We start from the raw sequence: 21379 nt of genomic DNA, 5'->3' as shown, positions 1-21379 counted from the left end.
CAGACTACTATAATTGTAAACTGAAAATCATTGCTTTCTGAATCTCCTATTTCATTAAAGAACTCGTCCTTAGTTTTAGACTCATTCACAAAGAATTAACTTGCAAAGTAGGAGAAACCCCAATGCTAATAGGAAGTTAGAGTCTACTAAAAAGGAATTTTAGCAGTAAGCTTTGGTATACTGAGGAAGAAGATTCCCCTGCTTAGGGCTTTCGTACAGTTTTTACTTCATAGAGGCCAACCACTTTAAACTTTACCATTTGTATATATTTTAAGTTATAACCTAAAAATTTATCATTTTTTGAAAATTTATATCCCTCCTAAATTTTTAATGCCTGCATTTAATAATCTTTGTGACCGACCGCAATACCTATCCCTGTGGAACTGTTACTCAACTTTAATTCAGAAGCAAAACTATTGATTAAGTAATGCTTACAGCTTCCAAACTTCAAGGCATTTTTCAGCCACCATTTCTCTCTAACCTCACCATGAGCTTCCTGTGTGGTGTCATTTGTCTGAGGTCTTATTAAAATGTAAATAAATTACACCCAGCACACTTCCTCTATTGGCCCAGCTTGTTACTATATCGAAACAACTGTCTTAATGAAACTCATACTGATGTATTGTGTATTTCCGTACTAAACCAAAGTGAGGAGGAAGTTATATGAATATATAACAGAACCCACTTCATAACAGTTTTTGTTAAAGCATTTTATGAATTGGAGATAATCTGAGCCATGGGAGATGATGTAATTCTACATGACAGAGTTCACAGAAAGAGGATAACTCCTCAGACAGAGTAGGATTAGACTCTTGAGAGATAATGCACTGGGGCTTTTACGGCACTTTACCTTTATAGGCATAGCTGACTCTCAGTTCTCCATACTAATATTTTAGTTGTAGTAAAGATAATAAAAATAAACAGGGGTGTTATTTAAAATATTTTATCTTTGGCCTTGATATACAGTTTTTGACTTGTAAGCATCAAATTTAACATTTTAATTTCTTCTCTATTAGAAGCTATTTCTAACCTCCATATTATTTCAGAGAAATGCTCTAACACTTATATAGTAGCAGATTTTACTATATATATAATAGAAAATCTTCATAGGGCATGACTGGATAAAGCCAAATTCATGAAATAAAAATAATAAGCAATAATAATGAATAAGAAGTATAATGAATAATAATCAATAGTTGGCCTATGAGATGTAATAGTACTTGATTATTTATTGAATTAATTTTATAGCAAATAATTACTCTAGAAATTTTTCAATTGCTTCATCATGGTACCAAACAGTGGAAATAGGAGGAAACTCAGCGGAAAATGGGTAAGCCAAACTGGGATTAAAATTTGTCACATTGGAATGAAACCTTGAAGTGCCAGTAGTGGTTAATTGTCTCTGTATGATCAGACTATTGATCTGTGTAATTTTTTTCTTATACTTTTCTGTATTTTCCATTATTTTTTTTTTTTGCAGTGGGCATGTATTAATCTTGTAGTCAAGAAAAGTTAATGTAAAAAATGTGTTATGCATAGCCCACCTGCAGATAATTCATTGAGAGTTAACTATGTAAGATCTGCCAGGGAGAGTGGAAGCCAGGAGCTAAAATTAAGGGAAAAGTAGTCTATTATACAAATGACCCATTGTCTCAGAACTTATTAATATTCTGTTTTTCAAGCATTCTTTAATCCAAGTTATGGAGACCCAAGCTCTTGAGATAAGGTCATTACCAGGAGGTTTACTTGAGTATTTAGTGACATGAAACAGCTAGAGAGTCAGCTAATACTAACACAATGAATTATATTTTGTTAGAAGTAAGAAGTTAGAAACATGTTATAGAGGGCCTCCCTCAGCTCATATAGAGGTTTAATACAACTTAGGAAAAAACTGCCCTCTTTGGATACCTTAAATAAATTATTAAAAGGAACCCCTTGCTCCAGCAGATACAGCTTTAGCTAGGGACCATCGATTATTCAGGCCTGGGTGCCCTGTGCAGAGCACAACCTGTACAGTCCGTCTTGGCTGCCCTATGTTATATGCTTTATTAATGATTTGAAAATAGCTGCTGTTGTTCCATAAGTTCCAAATTGTTTTATTTCTGCACAGAAAGCCAAGAATCATCTTCCAGTGACTTAGCAAAAAGTTGCTTAGTTAAACTTTAAGTTAATCTTGAGCTCTGATGATACAAATCTGTCTCTTTGCCTCAGACATCTGATTTGAATAGCTTTGAAGGCAGAAGAAAATTAAAGTCACCACAAAAACATAGATGAATTTGTTAAGTGTTATTCCTAGAAGATCTATTTTGACATTTTCAAATTGCATCTAAAATGTTGGGGTATCACATAATAAATTTAGATGAATTGACATATAGAAAGTTAGATAAAAAGACAAAGATACAAGAGAGACAGATGGACATCTCTTTGTTCCAAAAAATAATTAAGATGGTTTAAATGATATTGATATATAGATATATGTTATAAATATATTTATTTAATATAAATTACAGTAAATAAAATATAAATGAAATATGTAATACAAATGAAGTAAATGGAAAATAAAATGAGTAAACAATGGAAAAATATGAGGAGGGAAGAATTGGACCTGTACAAAGAAACATCATATATAGGATCTTATGTACATTTACAAATTGGGCTCTGCTCATATATTTTAAAGAAATGAATTGCTGATGCCTAAACTAGGAAAAAATATCTTCCTAGGATGCTCTTCAGTATGTAAAAGGATCACTATATTATATCATGAATACCACAGTAAATACTTTCATGAGAAGCAAAGGATGTTTTATAGGAATACTTCTTTTTGTAGGCCTCAATGTAGCTTGATAATGTCATGTTACTATGCAAGTTAGTATTCTCATCCTTACAAGATTTGGACCAGATAGACAAAACTTCACTCTGGTATAATTCAAAGGTAGATTTTAGAATATATCTAGATGCTAACCCCAAATGAAAGGGTGGTACATCTCTCAGGAAATTTTCCATATATATTGTTTCTCTAAATGATGCCTTTGATTGTTATTGGATGATAGTGAATTCTAGGTTCTGTTACTGGGAAACATTTGGAATATAACAATTTTTTTGTTAATTAATAGCAGAAATAGTAGTCAAGTTGAAATAGAGTTGAAATCTTCTTATAGAAATTTCAAAGCCTAACAAAAACAATCACTTGAGAGATTACCATTCCATAGGACCAAAAATATGTTTAAATATTTATTTTGAATCCAGTCTAATGCAAAGACAAATGGGAGTTGGAGGCTCAAAGTTTCTTTTTCATTATAGAATGGATGTTGCCTAATTGATAACCTCATACTGCCAGGTGATGGAGTTTCATCACATCATTAGACTTAGTAGTGTCTTTAGAAATTTATATGAAGTTTCAGGGTTTTTTTTTTAATGGATTAGAGTCCTTGTTTTCCAAATAGAAACAGTAATCTTTATAGTACTAGTTATAGGTTCCTAGGGTAAAGGTGAATTGTTATGACATGAAATTTGGTGAATACTTTGATTTCTTCAACACTGTAAATATAAAGTATTAATGTTGATACAAAAATATCAGTGAGATATCTATAGTTAATGCTTCATACATTCTGCTTTTCTATTGCACAAAGTTTGCTGATTTTTCCCATTTTTTATAGACTCTGAAGAAAAATAAGAATTTTGAAAATTCCTAAAAGTAGATACTACATATTTATCTCTTTTTATGTGATAGGAATGATTTTTGTAAATCTATTCATATTAATAATTTAAATGCTTTAGGAGAGTCTGTTTGCTAGGAATTTTATTATGAATCATCTTGTAAAGGAGAAATCATTTTTACAATGAATATTATTCCTTATTTCTATATGGGAACTTGCTGATGTACAAGAGTTATTGAAGCTCCCAGAAGAGCTTATTCCATTCATATGTTCCTGAGGAAGTCTACCCTGGGTGGGCACAGAAAGCTGTGAGAAAATAAGACGGTAAAAACTAACCTGATCCAAGTAAGTATATGGACCTATTTAGAGAGATCTCTGAGCTATGATTCTGTATGAAATTAAGTTTAGATGATATGTTGTTCACAATTGCTTGGAATAGGTTTATTCCAGCTCATCTATTTCTTAGCAACTCATTCTTAGCCTATGTAATTCTAACCCTTCTTCTTGAGTGATTCCTCTCAGCTCTGTAAAGTAAGGTAAACTCTTTATCTCCCATGGGAGAAGTTTGGCACCCTCATCCCTATATTCCATCCACTTCTCAATCTTTATGGCACAATTTAACTAAGGACTTTCAGGACTGATAGGCATTCTTAATCCCCTGAAACTTTTAAACTTTCTAGAGATGTAGAGGGAAAGGCAGTTGCGGATTTCCCATACATATGTAACGATGATAGAAACTTTCATTCAATGGCAGTTGGACTCCCCACCCCTCCTCATACCCACCTGTAGCAAGGCCTCTGATTCCTGCATTACAAGGGAAAGTATTAGGCAGTGGTCATTTGATGAAGTAATGCCATAAGTTGTTTATGCTCACTATAGAGAAGGAGATCATAAGTTATGTCACCTGAACTTGGTGCTTTTGGGAGTGAAAAGGGCCACATTAAAAATTATGGTGAGACAATTAACATAATTGGGAACATATGATGTTTTAGCCAGGGCTGTTCCCATCTCTAACCCCTCCACAGCTCCATTGGTACAGTAGTTCTACTAGGACAGGGCAAGCCATGAAAACCCACAACTTCACTGCTGAAAGGGGTGATTTGATGGAGTAGAACTAGAAAAACCCCATGCTCTTAGGTATTGTCAAAACAGTAGCAATCAGGAAGTGAATAAACTAGCTTTGGATCATAAAGCCCTACTTGTTGCAGTCTCCCAGTTGTTTAAGTCATTTTCAGCCATTTGAGTGACCTCAACTGAGACTCTAGATTTTATAGAGAAAAGAAAAGCCTTCCCTACTATCCTCTTTTTGAATTCCTGAACTACAGAATGCGTGAATACAATAAAATGTTTGATGTGCTATTTTCTACCAAAGACAAAACAAAATAAAACCAAGCCAAAAATAAAAACAGTAGCAATCTCAGTGGCAAACAAACAAGGAGGAGAAACATATCTAGCCTGAAATTACTTTCAGTGTGGGACAGGACTGGCATATTGGCCAGAAATTTGGCAGGGAGTATTAGAAAAAGAGGCTGCCATATTGAGCCTTGATAAGCTTAGTGGTCTGGAACGCTGCACACATGCTCCAGGTAAGACCAGAGATGGTCCAAGATATCCACTTATCCTTGGCTGAACATAAGGCCTTAGGCATACAAAGAGAGACTAAGAGAGAACCAATGGAAAGTAAAAGTCAAAAGACACTTCTAAATTTCCTGAACTCTGAATGAATTTTCCAACCCACACACATATACATCCACTAGGGGTGTTAGTTTATTGGCCACTGGTGTTTGGGTATAACCTGTGACCAATCATTGGCTGACCTGTAAACTGTGCTGACACAGGAGCAAGTCCTAGCTGAAAAACAAAAATAGGAATGATAAGAACAGGGTAGAGACACCAGCAGTTACATAGCTTGAGGGAGATAAACTCCACAGAGTTAGATCAGGGAAGTCCTAAACAAGCAAACAAACAGCAATAGCAGCAACAACTCCCAGGAGGAAAAAATCAGAAACCAGAGTTGCTATATGAAACAAAATGTCAATTTTCAAGAAAAATTATGAGACATGTAAAGAAACAGTGATGTGATCCATACCTAGTTAAAAAAGCAGTCAAGAAAGTCTCTGGGTTGAAGAGAGGAGAGCAGATGTTGAACTTAGCAAACAAAGAGTTGAAATCAACTATTATAAATATTTTCAAATAATTAAGGAAATCATGTTAAATAATTAAAAGTATTACTCTAATTACAATTCAAATTGAGAACATTGATATAAAGAAAAAATTATTTAAAAAGAAACAAAAATTCTGGAATTGAAAATATAATAACTGAACTAAAAGATTTACTAGAGGCTCTCAATAACAGATTTGAGATGGCAGAATAAACAAATAGTGAGTTTGAAGGACAATCAATAGAAATTATCTAGTTTGAAGAGGAAAAATGAAATAAAGAAAAAAAATGAACAGAGCTTCAGACAACCTGTGAGATACCATCAAGCATACTAACATGTGTAATGGTAGAAGAGAGAAAGAAAGGGCACAAAAATGTTTGAAGAATTAATTGCCAAAAACTTCCCAAATGTGGTGAATAACATTATTCTACACATTCCAGAATCTCAAAAATCCCAAGTATGATAAACACATAAAAGATCTATTCATAGACACATTATATTCAAACTTTAGAAAGTCAAAGAAAAAGAAAATACCTTGACAGAAGCAAGAGAAAAAAGACTATTAAATACAAGGAGGCAACACTATGATTAGCAGCTTACTTCTCATCAGAAACAAAACCAGAAGGCAGAGGGAATATATTCAAAGTGCTGAAGGGAAAAGAAGAAAAAAAAAGTCAATTAAGAATCTGATATCCAGCAAAAGTGTTCTTCATTTATGAAGATAAAGATATCCCAAATGAACAAAAGACTGAGACAATTCCTTGCTAGTAGACCTGACTTACAAGAAATACTAAAGGATAGCCTTTAAGTAAGAAGGAAATGACAACAAACAGTAACTAAAATCCACCTAAAGAAATAAAATGATCTGATAATGTAATTATGTAGGTAAATATAGTCATAGTATTAATATATATAATTAAACTCAATTCAAACAGAAAGAAGAAAATAATAAATATAAGAGCAGAAATCAATGAAATAGAAAGAAAATAGTAGAGAAAACTAATGAATCCAAATGTTAGTTTTTTGAAAAGATCAAAAAAATGGACGGATCTCCTGCTAGACTAACCAAGGAAAAAGAGAAGATGATAGATTATCAAAATCAGGAATGAAAAAGAGGGCATCACTACCAACCCCAGGGTAAATTAAAAGGATTTTGAGGTAATACTATGAACAAATATACCCCAATCCATTAGACAACTTAGATTAACTGGATTATCCTAAAAATGCATGCATTACTAAAACTGACTTAAAAAGAAATAGAAAATCTGAATAAACCTATAACAGTAAAGAGATTATAGTAAAAAAAAAAAAAAACCCTAGATGCAGATGACTATGCTGGTAAATTCTATCCAATATTTAAAGAATAAATAATACCAATCTTTCACAAACCTTTCCAGAAAATAGAGGAAAAAAGAACATTTTTCAATTCATTCTTTGAGGACACTATTACCCAAAAACAGAAGCCAAACAAAGACATAATGATAAAAGAAAACTTCAGACTAGTATCCCTCATGAATATAGATACCAATATCTTTAAAAAATATTCACAAACCAGATATAGCAATATGTAAAAATATTATATATCCTGACCAAGTAGAATTTATCCCAGGAATGCAAGGTTGACTTAATATCCAATAATCAATTAATATAATACAGCATATTAATAGAAGAAAAGAAAAAAAATCACATGACCATCTCTATAGATGTACAAAAAATATTTGAGAAAATCTAATATCCATTTGTGATAGAAACTTTTTACAAATTAGAGATAGAAGGGAAATTCTATAACCTGATAAAGAACATCTCTGAAAAAACTATGACATCATACTTATGATGAAAGACTGGGTGATATATTCCTATGATTAGAAAAGCAGCAAGGTTGTCAGATCTTACCTCTGCTATTCAACACTACTGGAGATTCAACTCAGGATGATAAGAAAACAAAAGAAAGAAAAAGAAGAAAAGAAAGAGAAGAAAGGAGGGAAAAAGGAAAAGGAAGACAGAGCTGAAAGAAACCAATGGTATCCAGATTGGAGAGAGCAAAAAGTAAAACTCTATATGCAGACATTATAATCCTGTATGTAGAAAATCCTAAGTAATGCACATGTACACACACACACACAAACACATGAACTAATGAAGGAATTTAGCAAGTCAATTAGAGACAACAGCATTGTATAAAAATCAATTATATTTCTATATATTAGTAACAAACAATGAAATTAAGAAACAATTCCAGTCACAATAACCAAAAAAGACATTTTTGAAGAAATTGGTAAACTAATCCTAAAATTTGCATGAGGATGCAAAAGACTCAGAATAGTAAAAATAATTTTGAAAAAGGAGGATAAAATTGAAAATGTACACTTCCTGGTTTTAAAAACTCACTGTGAAAACTACAGTAAAAACGAGAGAGTAGTTCTGGCATGCAGATCAATGAAATGCAATTGAGAGTTTTGAAAATTAACCTTTTTATTTTTGGTCAATTGATTTCGACAAAGGTGACAAGAAATTTAACAGGGGAGGGGATAGTCTTTTCAATAATTGGTGCTAGTTAATAGGTTCTAGGATGATGTGAATATTAATGAACATCCTTTATTCTAGGATTATGAAAAAAATTTAAAACCTTAGCTCATACCATACATAAAAATTAACTTAAAATGAGTCATGAACCTAAATGTTAAAATTATAAAACTTCTAAAAGAAAACAGAAAATCTTCATAACCTTGGGTTAGACAGAGTTCTTGGATATCACACAAAAAGCTTGATTTAAAAAAGCCTAATAATTTGGATTTCAACCAAATTTAAAATGTTTGCGCTTCAAAAAAACCTTTAAAAAAATTAAATGACAAGCCTCAGACTGGAAAAAATATCTGTAAGATTATGATCTTTTTAGTCTGATACAGAATTTCTATCCATAATATATAAAGAACTCTTCAATAATAAAAAGACAGACAACCCAATTAAAAAATGGGCAAAATGTTTGACTACTCACCAAAGTGATTAACCAGAGACATAGGCTTGGCTGATAAACACATAAAAAGATGCTCAACATTATTAATCCTAGGGAAAAGTAAATGAAAACCACAAGGTACTACTTTACACCCACTAGAATGGTTATAATAAAAAAAGGCAGACAATGACAACTGCTGGTGAAGATATGGAGAAATTGAAACCTTCCTACATTGCTGATGGGAATGTAAAATAGTACAGTTGCTATGAAAATTTGGAAATTTCTTAAAAGTTAAAACGAACTAATCCTTATGACCCAGCAATTCCACTTCTAGGTATCTGCCTAAGAGAAATGAAAACATATGTCCTCACAGAGACTTTATATGTGAATGTTCATGGCAGCATTATTTATTAAATATAATAGTCAAAAATTGGGAACAATCCAAATGTCTATCCAATGATGATTGAATAAACAAAATGTTGTGCTATATCCACACAGTGAAATGCTATTCATCAATAAAAGGGAATAGATTACTGCTTAATACCACAGAATAGATGAATCTCAAAAAAAATGAATTATGGTAAGTGAAAAAAGCCACATGAAAGAGACCACATATTGTGATTGTATTTATAAGAAATGTCCAGAAAAGGCAAATTTTTGAAACAGAAAACATATTGTTATCTTGGGCTAGGGATAAAAATTGGGATTGACTGCCTAAGGGCATGAAAGATCTTTTTGAAGTAATGAAAATGTTCTAAAAATGGATTACGTGATGGTGGTTATACTACACTAAATTTATTTAAAATCACTGGGTTGCATACTTAAGAGTGAAATATATGTTATGTAAATTATACCTCAATAAGCTGTCAAAAATGAAATTATGCTTATTAAAATTAAGAGAAGTGTAGAGAAACTGGTAAACACTCCCTTAACCAAGTGACCAAGTTTAACATCCCCAGTGACGTCATGTTGGTATCATGTGTTCCCTGGTATTATAGGAAAGGCACTTCGCCTCTTTTGTATTATTTCTAAAACTCATAATTCCAGTCTAATTATGAGAAAATATAAGACAAATCCAAACTATGAAATATTTCACAAATTATCTGACCACTACTATTCAAAACTGTCAAGATCATGAGAAACAAGGAAAGACTGAGAAACTGTCACAGATCAGATGAGACTAAGGAGACATGGCAACTAAATGCATAAATGCAACGTGGTATCCTGGACTGGATTCTTGGAACAGAAAAAAGATACTAATGGAAAAACTGGTGACATCTGAATAAAGCCTGCATTTTAGTTAATAATATTGTATCAATGTTAATTTCTTAGTTTTGACAAATTTACCATGGTTATGTAAGATGTTAATATTAGGAGAAGCTAGTGAAGGAAATATGGGAACTCTGTATTACCTTTGCAACTTTTTCAAAAATCTAAAATTGTTCCAAAATAAAAAGTTAAAATTAAAAAAAGAAATGGAGAATTTATAGATTAAAGGAGAATTATTATTCAAATGTAATTTTTAGATCTTATTTAGATTCTAATTCAAACTAACCAGCTGTATAAAAAGAAAAATATTTAAAAGTCAATCATTTAACATAGACAGGATATTTGATAACATTAAAGAATTACTCTTATTTTTTATGTGGGATGATATGTGGGTCATTATCTTTTATTAATACATAATAAAGTATTCATGGATGAAATAAAATGATATTTGGGATTGTCTTTGAAATTTTCTGGTGGAAGAAAAAGTGGGTGAAAAGAAAAAAACTAAAAGACATAATTAAAGTATTATAATTATCCTTCTATGCTGACCACAAACAGGGCTGTCTCTTTTTAAAATCAAATATGAACAGTGTCTGAATAAATAAATCATAGAGAGGTGAGTGAATTCTCAAAAAATGATCTGAGCAAGATACAATCCGTGCTGAATAGTTGGGAGAGCAATAAGAGAAGTGCCTGAATTAACGTAGACCTCCTAAACTGGAGCACTTTGTTGTTCTTTCCTTGAAGTTCTGTGACCTGGTCATATCTAAAACTCCTTCCATGTAAGGATTTTAAAAAAGTAGAGTGTGGTCAGAAGCAGCCCTTTGTTCCTAGTCAATGTTAAGAGCTGTAGGTCCTCACCCCCCTTCAGTTTTTTTTTTTTTTTTTTTAATTGACCGGGTGCTGTTTGTGGCCTTGTGACTTACAGGATAGGTTACTGTAATATAATGCATTTGCTACTTCTATGGAAAGCCATTCACAATCTTTAACTAGTGTGGAATGTACAACTCTTTTGCTAAAGGATCTCTGCTGAGAAAAACAGTTTTCTGGGCTTTGTAATTTGCATTGATTATTGAGCTGTTTTTCAGTGCATCATTGGATATTGACTGTAATCTATAAACTCTACATAGTTTTGTTCTGACTAAAGAAGTCAGACACTGGTCATCAGTTTTGATAATGACTGAGATTGATCTATGTGTCTTAAAATTTTTTTAACAGATTTTGAAATCTGAAATGTCAGGGGCAAGTTATTCTATGGATGACATATACTCTGTACATCTGTTATTTCAAAGTTGAGCTCAGTGTACAGTAGTGAACTTGAGAAAAAAAAAAAAAAAGACCAGGAAGTTGAAAAGTATACAATAGTGCCAAAAATAAGGCCTGGTCCTAACTTTCTGCTCCTTCATCTCACCCGACATTCCCTCAAATGTTTCACTTCCATGATGACCAATTTTCCAAGCAATTCCTACCCAATACTTAACCCCACTACGCAGTGACAGAGTGAATGATTTGTTCATGAGGCAGATATGAAGATGAGCAGTATTCATATCAAAGACAACTGGTCCCACTTCCAGGTCCATCTTTGGGCCAAGATACGTAGTCGCCAACAGTGAGTTGGCGACTGTATTTTTTGAGTCCTGGCTCAAAGTAAGATCCATCTGTTTTGCCCAGCCGTTTGCCTGAGTGCCACAAAATGGTCCTGTTATTAGTCTTATTTGTGGTCCTATTTGAGGTTAGGTATAATGTAAATAAATTTCAGTCCTCCTTGTGATGAATACAGCCTGGGAATTAAATGTGGTGGTGTTGGTAGTGGTAAGTGATGTTGTGTCTCTATTTTCTCAATTGCTCTGTTTTCTTTGGATTGGGAAACAGACATTTAAGAATGAGTTTGTCATCTGGAAGGATAGTTGTGACCAAGTTTCCCTCAACAGGATACAAGATGTTATTTTTGAGCTTCATTACTCTCACCAAGGGAAAAAAAATGAGAGAAAAAGAAGTAAGGAAAAAAGTGAAAGTAGGGAAGAAACAGGCAAAATTAGAAGAGAAAGGTCAAAGAGGACAAGGAGGAATGACATGAGGGGAGGGGAGAAATGTAACTTAGTACACTGTTCATAGAATTGGCTTTATTATTTTGAACTGATAGTTCAATTCACTCAACATCTGGTGAATTGAGGAAAAGGAAATCTGACTGATTGAACTGAACTACTAGTTGCCATTTAAAAGGTTTACATGTAAATATTCAGCCTAATTTCTATCACCTTTTTTTGTCTGAACTAGACAGTGAATCAGTTTCACTAACCATATTTTATTGGTGAGTAGAATAATACCAGTTGATAACTTAGATTTATCTAAAGGCGGGTAGCTTTTATATTTCTGAGTCATTTATTAGGGATTATTGTTATTCAATTTATTTATATTATATCCCATTAATTTCTGAACACAAGTTATTTTTGTCAGTTTCTTTTATGAATGTTTTGCTGCCTTATAAGGAATTATATGCACTCCCCTCCTCTCATTCAGTTGTCCCTGGTGACGCCTCCATAATTTCTGTCTTTACGCTGGTGCGTTTTAAGTCTAATTCAGGCATGTGAGAGGCAGGGAAAAAGTTTAGTCAGTGTCAATGATTTTTTTTTTAAATGTAATCCCATTCATGGGTAGATTTAGTGTGAATCTGAGCACGTTTGTATTTAAAACCTCTGTACATCAAATAGGCACATTACCCAAAATATTCCTCCATATATTTCAAGGGAAAAAGAAAACAGGATTCACAAATGAGAACTGGATGCATTTTCTAGTAATAGGTACAATTTCAGGGGTGATTTATGGTTATGCTCTCATATATGGAAGTTTTAAAATATTACTTTGCACTAATGGGAAGTTGAACATAAACATACCACATTTAGTGCTACAAATATATTTAAAAAACTTCCATGCTGTAAAGTAAAAGAAAGATAATTATATTATCTCAGTTTACATTTAAAACACTAAATTTTCCTAAATCCTATTGTGTCAGTTATGTGAAGCTGAAAACAGGGATGACTTTATCAGGTGCGTGTTTTTTTTTCAAAAACTGTTATTTTTAGATGGCGTTGTTTGAAGACAGAAAGGATTGAAAAAATAGTATGATGTTTTAAGCCCAATGTTAATGACATACTTGGAGATATTAATGCCTGGACTCTTAATTTGAAATATTAAAAATACATATTAAGAAATAAGAAATGTGATTAGAGTTATTTAAACCGGGAGGTCTGGTTCAAACCCTCACGTTCTTCCTGTGCTGCTTCAAGCAGAAGTGGCTGCCTGTGACAAGATGTACGATATGATGCGAAACAGGGCATACAAAACCCATAATATAGGACATTTCAATGGCTATTTTTTGTTGCTAAATATGTTCATTTACTTCTACTTCACCATCTACCTCACCAACAATTCAGTCATTGGAAAGTCATAGATCTAGCATTTTTTAAATTTTATTTGAAGTCATAATTTTCTTTTAACATGTGTATTCAGAGCCATAGATTTTCTTCTATATTCTCTGAACTTAACATTTTATGTAACCTTTAGGCTGTTAAATTGTTTAGGAGTTTTTGAAAAATCAGATAGAATATAGCTAAAATTCTGAAACACTGAGCTTCTAGTCGTATCATTATGAAGTCCTTAACATGAAGGCATATTTTGTTTTTCAGGATTGCTTTTTTTTCCTTCTTAGATCCTTTTCTTTTCATTAAAAAACTACTCTGGGAAGAGGTTTTTTTTTTCCTTAACAGAAAAAAAAAAAAAAAAAGAAGAAGAAGAAAAAGCCACGCTTGACTGATAATGCATTGCTTTGGATGGTGAAACATTATGAAAGTTTAATTTTTAATTAAATCTGAAATACCAATTATAACTGAAAGAGATTTTAACCTGTTTCTTTTCAGACTGCCTGAAGTTACATTTAGAGACTGAAATCGCTGCACCTTAAAAACAAAAGATTGAGCTACACTGTATTCCTGTAAGTCAAAGCTTCCTGTACCTTCCTCTGTGTTTCTGTGACCAACCCAAAAAGGGACAGAAACAATGGTTACATAGTAACCAGACATGAAGAAAAATTTGAATGTCCTTGAAGAAATATATGTTTAAATGATTTTCTTCTTTTAAAAAAAGTTGTTGATCTCAACATTCAGTATGTCTTTTTTATCCAATCTAAATTGTGAATCCTTTTTTTTTTTTTTGGCTGGTTTGAATTTCACCAGAGAGGGTGACACCCACTGTGTACCAGCACAGTGACATATACCCTGTCTGGAAAGATGCTTGTGTTTTTCTACTAGTCTCACTGAAGGTGAAAGAATATTTCTTATGGAATCAAAGTACATTTGATTTTCCTTTGTGATGTCATTAGAAATTTTTAGCCTTTGTGTCAATGGAAATGGAAAGAAAGAAAGTTTATGATGACATCACAAGATTCTGTTGCCTTGAGGACTTTGGGCAAAACTAAATAAAATGCATAATTCCCTTGTGTGCGTGTGTTCCCCATTCTGCTACGAAGCAGTCAAAATAGCACATCTTATGTCTTCCCGTGAGCTACAAGGCTGTCTCTCAGAGCCCCATTGTTCCATAAATGCATGTCAGAGTCTACCACAGTCTGGTCTACCCTTATTTAGCTGCTGTTTTGTCAATGTACTTGGAAGAACAATTAACATTTGGGATTTCAACGTTTGAATAACAGGCAGTGAATAGAACCAAAGCATATAAAAGATTCAGACGCCCAGGGTAAGAAAACAGAAGCTTATAGTTGGTGGAGGAAAAAAGAAAAGCATTTTTATGATGTATTCAAAGGTTGTGAAATACTACAAGGAAAGTCAATGTTATATATTTTTAATTTTATATCAAAATGTACATTTTGATAATGAAATCCAGAAGCTTGTGATGTGTTCCTAAGTTTTGTAGTTTAATGTATTGCAAGGTCTTTCACTAAAGAGTCTTAAAACACTTAACCTTCTATTGTTAGAACACCAGATGCAGGGTACACTGCGTCATGGTTTTCAGAGTGTCACAGTCCCTGCCAAACAGAGTACACTAAAGGTGATTCAGACAATTTCTTCCATTTTCACTTCAGTTCACTGCACTCTTTCATTATTGACTACAGTTCTTGTGTGTTGACAGTAGACAATCCTGGGATTGTTTAAATGTCTCTGCCTATTGTCTGAATTCCTGCTAAGTTCATTTTTTTGAGAGGTGATGCATGGTCAGGGCAGGATCACCTAATTGTCAGGGTATCTGGTGAAATGGAGGGAACTTTAGCAGCTTATGTGTGTCACCAACTGAGGACAGTGCCTGGCTGGTATGAGTGAATAAATGATGGTGGTGGTTGTTTTTGTCATAACTACAACGGTTCAAAGCCATAGACAGCAAGGTCTCTAAGAGCAGGGGCTTTTTCTTATTTGTTTTTTAATTCCCAGCCCTTGGCACAATAATAGGTAATCACAAACTAGCAGTTGTTATTAGTAGAATTACAAAATTTTTTTAAAAGTCATAAATTTAGTATTCATTCTGTCAAATAATATTTATTGTAAACACGGGCTTAATAAAGTTTTTGACTGTCAGGAAGATAATTATAGAGAAATTTGCCAAAGACAACCCTTCTGTTCTTCACATCATGCTAGGTATCGGTTTCCTAGTCCTTTACCTCATTTACTGCACACTTCTTTCTTCTAGCCAAAGTGAGAGTTTCCCATTCATACCATATTATTTTTGTCTGTGAAATGGTCTTCATCAGTTTTCCATTTAAGTTGTGTGTCTTATAGTCCATACGCTGGAGCTGGCTCCAGAGGTAAATCTGCCTGACTCCGGGGTAGATGAAGCTCTGCCACCTCAGTTTGTCTTATTGCCATACAGTGGGTTGTGCTTCAAGAAAATGGGGCAAGTGGTACAATAGGTATTGGATCCAGAGGCCAGAGATTTAGGAAGTCACCATCAGCAGAGTATACTTTCAGTGTGCAAAAGTGAGGACCAGTTTGTCAACACTAATAAGACTACACACAGTATTCTTTAGAACTCAGAACCCTTTGATTCCTTCTAAGTTTAGCTTCCTGGGTTTTTTTGCATAAAGTTCTCTGTCCCTCCTCCCCATCATCACTTTTTACAATTTATTTCCAAAAGAAATCCCTTCACTTTTATTAAATCAGCTTCTGGTGATGCAAATTAAGGCTCTCATAAAACTTGGCCTCTGAGGCAAAACTTAAAATGATAAAATTTAGGTCTAGTGAATTGTACTGTTATCATGTTGAATAACATTTAAGGACATCAAAGAACTTTACAAAAATATTTTCATTTCCTAAGATTAAGAATTTGAGGTGAAAGGGATTTAAGGGCAGAGCACCATCAAACATGACAGCTGAAAAGGATGTAAGAAATAAAAGTCCAATCACCTCTTTTTCAAATAAATAATTGAGGCCTAGGGTAGGGCACACAGGTTACACGAACTGTATTGGTCACCAAAGTGAATCATCCTTAGACATCTAGACCTGAGAATAGATCCAAAATTTAGAATCTGAGATTTCAACAGTTGCTGTGTACTGAGAGTCTGAGAAGTGTTTCCTGAGAAACAATTTGCCTTAGTTTCATTTATTGAGACCTATTGAACTGTAGTCCCCTCCATTGTAGTCCAAAATATATAAAGGAGTATTCTGAAAACATTGATTCTTATCAAAAAGGTTTTTTACCCCCAATTTTTCTATACATATTGATATCATGACTTTGGTTGGGCAATGACTCATATAGAGGAAAATGTATTTGGTTTACTTAATATTCTTTTTTTTAATTTCAACATATTATGGGGGTACAAATATTTTTGGTTACATGGATGACTTTTGTAATGCTCAAGTCAGAGTTATAAGTGTGCCCATAAACTAGATAGTGTTTCTTGCACCTGTTAGGTAGATTTTCACCCATCTCCTCCTCCCCGCCCCCTGCTTGATATCCACTGAGTTTTACTTCCTTCTGTGCACATGTGTGCTCATCAGTTAGTTTCAATTTAATAGCAAGTACAGTGGGTGTTTGTTATTCCAATCTTTAGATACTTCACTTAGGATCATGGTCTCTAGTTCCATCCAAATTGTTGCAAAGGACATTAATTCATCCTTTTTATGGCTGAGTAGTATTCCATGGTTTACATATACCACATTTTGTTAATCCGTTCATGAATTGATGGCACCTGGGTTGATTCCACATCTTTGCAATTGTGCATTGTGCTGTAATAAACATTCAAGTGTAGGTGTCTTTTTGATAAAATTATTTATTTTCCTTTGGGTAAATACTGAGTAGTATAGCAGTCCCCAAGCTTTTTAAGCCAGGGACTGGTTTCATGGAAGACAGTCTTTCCATGGGTGGGGTGGTGGGTTGGTGAGGAATGGGAGGGATAGTTTCAGAATGATTTAAGAACATTACATTTATTGTTCAGTCAAACCTCTCTGCAGATGATAATCTGCATTTGCATCCACTCTCCAGCACTAGCATCACCACCTCAGCTCCACCTCACATCATTAGGCATTAGATTTTCATAAGAAGCACGCACCCTAGATCCCTTGCATGCACAATTTACAGTAGGGTTCATACTCCTATGAAAATCTAATGCTGCTGATGATCTGACAGGAGGCAGAGCTTATGCAGTGATGTGAGCAACAGGGAGCAACTGTAAATACAAAGGAAGTTTCACTCACACTTCCGCCACTCACCTCCTGCTGTGTGGCCCAGTTCCTAACAGGCCATGGACCAGTAGCAGTTCATGGCCAGGGCTTTGGGGATCACAGTGGTAGAGGGATTGCCGGATTGAATGGTTGGTCTATTTTTAGTTGTTTGAGAAATCTCTATACTATTTTTCATAGAGGTTGAACTAATTTGCAGTCCTACCAACAGTGTATAAGTGTTCCTTTCTCTCTGCATCCTCATCAGCCACTATTGTTTTTGAACTTTTTAATAAAAGTCATTCTAATTGGGGTCAAGTAAAATCTCGTTGTGGTTTTAATTTGCATTTCCTTAATGATTAGTGATGTTGAGCTTTGCTAATTTGCTTTTTGTAGATTCTGGTTCTTAACCCTTTATCAGATGTATAGTTTGCAAATATATTCTCCCATTCTATAGGTTGTCTATTTGATCTGTTCGTTATTTCCTTAGCTGTGCAGAAACTTTTTAATTTAATCAAGTGTCATTTATTTATTTTTGTTGTTGCTGTAATTGTCATTGGGGACTTAGTCAGAAATCCTTTGCATAAGCTGATATCTAGAAGGGTGTTTCCCACATTTTCTTCTAGAGTTCTTATGGTTTCATGTCATACATTTAAGTTGTTTATCCATCTTGAATTAATTTTTGTGAGTGGTGAGAGATATGGATCCTGTTTCATTCTTCTACATGTGGCTATCCAATTTTCCCAGCACCATTTATTGAATATGGCTTCTTTACCCCAGTGTATATTTTAGGTTGCCTTGCCAAAGATCAGTTGGCTGTATGTAGATGGTTTTATATCTGGGTTTTCTGTTCTGATCCATTGATCTAGGTCTCTGTTCTTGTGCCAGTACCATTCTGTTTTGGTTACTATAACCTTGTAGTATAGCTTGAAGTCTGATAAACTGATGTCTCCCAATTTGTTTTTTAATTTTGTTTGTTTTTTTGCTTAAGGTTGCTTTGGCTATATGGTGTCTTTTCTGGTTCCATATGAAGCATAGAATTATTTTTTCTAGATCTACAAAAAATGATGTTGGTATTTTAATAGGGATTGCATTGAATCTGTAGATCACTTTGGGTAGTATAGACATTTTGACAATGTTGATTCTGCCAATCCATGAGTGTGGTATGTTTTTCCATCTATTCATGTCCTCTGCTATTTCCTTCTCAGTGTTTCATAGTTCTCCTTGTAGAGGTCTTTCACTTCCTTAGTTAAATATATTACTAGGTATTTTATTTTTTTATGTTGCTATTGCGAAAGGTATTGAGTCTTTAATTTGGTTAGCAGCTTGACTGTTGTTGACATATATGAATGCTACTGATTTGTGTACAATGATTTTGTAAACTGAGACTTTGCTGAATTTATCAATTCCCAGCATCCTTTGGTGGAATCCTTGGGGTTTTCTATATATAAGATCATATCATCAGCAAAGAGCAATAGCTTGACCTCTTCTGCTCCCATCTGGATACCTTTTATTTCCTTCTCTTGCCTGATTGCTCTGGCTAGGACTTCCAGCACTATGTTGAATAGAAGTGGTGACAGTGGGTACCCTTCTCTTGTTCCAGTTCTTAGTGGAAATGCTTTCCACATTCAGTATGATGTTGGCTGTGGGTTTTCGATACGTGGCTTGTTTTTTAATATTTCTGTCTCTTTAGTGAATTTTTTGTTCATTTCCTGAATTGTTTTTCTGGTTTCTTTGAAGTGGTTTTCCATTTTCTCTTGGATCTCATTGAGTTTCCTTACAATCCACAATTGGAATTCTTTGTCTACCATTTCAGTATTTTCATTTTGGTTGGTATCCATTGCTATAGAGCTGATGTTCCCCTTTGGGGATATCATTTTGCTCTGATTTTTCATAATTCCAGAGGTTTTTGGCTGATTTCTTCTCATCTGGAGCAGCTGTAACTTCCTGTTTTGGAATGTTCTTTTGTTTAGATGGGGCTCTTTCCTCCCTCACTCATAAAGGTGTGTCTGTAGCATTTTTTGGGTAAGAAATTTTGCTTTGCTTGTGGGTGCTTTGATAGTGGTCTAGGTTCTGGATGGATGTTTTGATTATAGATATTCTTAATGTGGTGTTTTTCACACTTGATAGTTGTTTGTAGGCTATAGTAGTGGTGAGCTGTGTATTTGGGTAGGTTCCCTGTCTCTTGTTGAAGGGGCAAGATGGAGGTCTTTGAAGTCCTTTCTCTTTCCCCAATGCTGTGGTCTTCCTAACAGTGTAAATTGTATTGCATGCCCAGTATAATCTCTGAGACAGTGTAGGTGGTGCTCGTGCTTAAGAATCAACCACACCCTATATGATTGAGCCAGTAAATGTTGTAAAGGGCTGTGCAAATTGACCACCCTGTCAGTAGGTGGTGCTTGCTGGAAGGAACAAGCTACGGTATTGTCTTTGGTACCTCTGACTGGCTCTAGCCCCTCAGGAGAAGCACTCAAATGCCCCAGGTTGTGGGTGAGGCCCTGGAAATTCCAGGTGAGTCCTTATTGTCCACCACACAGAGGTGGGTGGGGGAGTTAGAATGGATGGGGCTGGGTCAGGTGAGCCTGCCCTCACTCTCCACAAGAGTGGTAAGGTAGCTATTTTGGCATGGGTCAAAGGTCTACACCCAGGCATCTAGGGAAAGCCACCAGGGAGGGACCAAAGTGGCCCCAGCCAGCCAGAAAGTGGGCTTGTGGGGAGTGGGCATCTGAGATTCACAGTCTGGCTGTCTGGAGGGGGTTTCACTCTTCTCACCTCTCCCCTGCTTTGCGGTCTCCTTTTGGCACCTGCTGGCAGGCAAGAGCTCAGACTAGCTGAGCTTCCCCTGATAATGCTGTGGGCTGGGAGCTTCCCTGTCCAGCATCCCACCCTGAGCTGAGAGCATGGCCTTCCTGTGGGGGGAGTGGTTCTCCACAAGTATGCTGTGGCTGGAACCCATGCTGCACTCTTTTCATTTCTTCCCACGCCAGCTCCCTTGCCTCCCCACATCCCCAAAGATCATTCCCTGATTGAGCCAAGGAGAAGTGTGCTGGTCCCGAGCTGCCTATGGGGTGCTCAAGCAGGTTTGATGTCCCTCTGCTTAGGGGTGTGCTCTGCTCTGATGGAGCAGCTGGGCAAGCAGCACCAAGGAGGGCAAGTGAGCAGAGCTCACCATGTGAGCACCCCTTAATCTGCTGCAGGTCTTTAAGAGGAAAGGTTTGAGCCCCACTCTCTGTGGAAGCCTCCGTGTGGTATATGCACCAACAGAGGAGAAGCAGCTGCTCCTGAGAGCCCTTTCTCAATCGTCTTTCTTGGCAGCCACAGACAGGGAAGAGTAGGGGGAGGAAAAGAGTCTGAATGGAGGAAAGCTAGCACTCTGGTCATTCCTGTCCCTCTCTCTGGAAGGCAGCCCACCTGGAATGTCTGGGCTCTGGGCTCACACAGATCCCAGGGGACCTACTGACCCCTGTGGCTCCTGCAGCCTGGGCTTCAGTTGGGAAATGTTTGTGTGGGAATAAGTGAGATGAAAACTGAGTGGCTGAAGTCTCCTTTGGAGGACACACATGGGTGGAGTAGCAATATGCAGCCTTCCATCTCGGCTCGGTTCTGTGGTAATGGGAAACAACCTCAGGGGGGCCAGCAGCCTGGGGGTTTGTCTTCGTGAAGTTCCCAGTTCACTGG

General features: G+C 35.3%; 1 protein-coding gene across 1 annotated transcript in view; it reads left to right on the top strand.

The window, feature by feature from the left end:
* The window catches only part of ZBTB20 (zinc finger and BTB domain containing 20), a 724156-nt gene that overhangs the window by 252552 nt on the left and 450225 nt on the right, over window positions 1-21379 (top strand). Inside the window, exon 4 of the mRNA XM_069472643.1 lies at window positions 13958-14031. The gene's annotated coding sequence lies outside the window, so the exon portion shown is untranslated. The remainder of the gene's footprint in view (window positions 1-13957; window positions 14032-21379) is intronic.

The sequence above is a fragment of the Eulemur rufifrons genome, chromosome 7 (genome assembly GCF_041146395.1).
Source record: "Eulemur rufifrons isolate Redbay chromosome 7, OSU_ERuf_1, whole genome shotgun sequence".
In the NCBI taxonomy this organism is placed as follows: domain Eukaryota; kingdom Metazoa; phylum Chordata; class Mammalia; order Primates; family Lemuridae; genus Eulemur; species Eulemur rufifrons.
Note: the sequence above shows the minus strand (reverse complement) of the source record. Positions and strands in the feature narration are given on the sequence as shown.